The sequence below is a fragment of the Trichomycterus rosablanca genome, chromosome 7 (assembly GCF_030014385.1).
Source record: "Trichomycterus rosablanca isolate fTriRos1 chromosome 7, fTriRos1.hap1, whole genome shotgun sequence".
NCBI classification, from domain to species: domain Eukaryota; kingdom Metazoa; phylum Chordata; class Actinopteri; order Siluriformes; family Trichomycteridae; genus Trichomycterus; species Trichomycterus rosablanca.
In genome coordinates this window covers 27,353,013-27,355,156 of record NC_085994.1, presented here as the reverse complement: position 1 = coordinate 27,355,156, position 2,144 = coordinate 27,353,013, and the positions used below count along the sequence as shown (strand labels likewise).

The 2,144-nt window shown below is 36.9% G+C and overlaps 1 long non-coding RNA gene across 1 annotated transcript; it reads left to right on the top strand.

Moving 5' to 3' along the window:
* The first annotated feature begins 800 nt into the window (after positions 1 to 800).
* Positions 801 to 1,599, top strand: LOC134317830 (uncharacterized). Its single transcript, XR_010013284.1, has 2 exons — positions 801 to 918; positions 1,176 to 1,599. It is a non-coding gene; the product is annotated as an uncharacterized LOC134317830 (long non-coding RNA).
* Positions 1,600 to 2,144: the final 545 nt, after the last annotated feature.

Below are 2,144 nucleotides of genomic sequence, written 5' to 3'. Positions count from 1 at the left end.
AGCCTTGTAACATCGGAGTCAAATTAAAGAATCGGTTCCGTAAAACGAACTTTTCACCACTAGCCGTGTCTATTAAGGAACCGACTCTTACACTGTTAGCGAACCGACTCTTACACTGTTAGTAAACCGACTCTTGGACCGTTACTCTGCATTTTACTAAAATATTTGGAAGCCTGTTGAGTTACTGGATTGTAAATAACGTTAAAGCAACTGGATGCTGCTGTCAGATGCTTCTGCATCCACATGCGTGTGTGAAACGGCGACTTCGCTTTTATAAACGTTGTTAACAAACCGTGGTGTAGAGATATTTGTAGTTGTTGAAACGAGTGGAGAAATTCTAAACGCAGCACATTATGTAAGTAAAAAGCATTAATTAATTCATTTAATTTGAGTAAGCTTTGTTAATCTCTGGGGAATCTAAGCAAACCTTTCTTACTTCAGTTTGATTTTAACGTGCTGACTGATGTACTACAAGTACCATTTTATTAGTATGTCAGTTAGGGTGGCCAGACGTCCGGTTTTAGGCCGGACAGTCCGGCTTTTCAGCTGCCAGTCCTCCATTCACGCAACGCTAGGACGGACACTTAAAAATCCTCCTTTTGGAGTAAACTGGTTTCATTTTTGATTAATATTATCTGTCATTGGCTCAGGTACATGTCAGAACAAATGTTTTGTATTTTATTGGTTTAACAGCCTCCTTTCACTGCTTACAGTGCTACCACTGGCCAATCGCAGAAGGTCCGCCCTCTAAATGCTAGTCTGTGATTGGGTGGTTGAATTTCGCCCGCCCGCTCTGTTCTGTAAACACCGCTACCTGAGTCAATCACTCACTCTCATGCTCAGGAACGCTGTGAAAATGCCAAAAAGTAAACTTTTGGAGGCAGCGAGGAACGGACTTAAAAGTAGACACAACATTTAGTGAGTAAAACAATAATTTGTTATAGAATTCTTGCTTAAATTGGTCAAAAAACTCTGTTATATGGGTTCTGGATGGGTTATATATGGTTCTGTGTGTTGCAGTATCATGTCCACCTGTTCTTAATATGAGGTCCGTCTTTTGGGTGTAATGTCCTCCTTTTTGTTAGTATGAATCTGGCCACCCTAATGTCAGTGCATGTGTTAATATGCAATTTCTTACACATAAATGAGGCTCTGATATTATTATTGTGTTTTAGAGGATACAGAAGCATTACAGGACCACAAAGAACATGAAAACGGGGATTCTTGAAGTGGTGAAGGAGAGTGCTGTTTTATCAAGATCACTGTCCAGTGCAGTCAATGTTGCAGTTGTAATTGAAGAAGAAGTAGTAATGGACAACCTGTCCCACTACACTAATGCCTTCAAGACACCAAACCATCCAAACTGGTTTTTATTCCACCTTAAAAATTAGCAATTACATTTAGGTGCTAAGTTGACTTGTAATTTGTAGTTGCCCGTGCACCCTAAAACTACATTTAGGCTCTACTTACATTTTCTAATGTAAATTGTTTCAATTACACACTATAACATGTATAACTTGTCATTTGTTTGCTGCTTGTGAATGCTGAATGTATTGTTTATATGATACATGCAAATAAAATGTATTTGTTAAGAATTTACATTTGCTATGCAGTGTTCACTTATTCAGTATGTTTTACATTTACTTTGATACTAATTAATAATTAACTGGACTAAACAAATGTAGTTGACAGAATTGAAAATGTATTGTTGGACCAACAAGATGTATTTGATGAATTTCATTGACACAACTTATTTTTTTTAGTTGGTCCTACATTCTATGGTTGTTAGCAGAACTTAAATTATGCATTTCAGAGAACTTAAATTAGGCCAACTAAAAAAATTAGATGCAACAAGTCACTAAGAATTTTTAAGTTGGAGAGACTTGAAATTTTTTACAGTGTGTGGAACACCACACTTTACTTTTGTAGTTTCCGAGCATTTATTATTTACATAAACAAATTGAGAGCGGTCAGTCAAATATGATTTAAACCAAGAGAGTGCGAGTCCTTTAACACCTACTGTATTTTCTAGCCTCTCCAGTAAAATGTTATGATCGACCGTATCAAACGCTGCACTAAGATCTAATAGAACAAGAAAAGAGACACATCCATTATCAGAAGACATTAACAACTCGTTAACTACT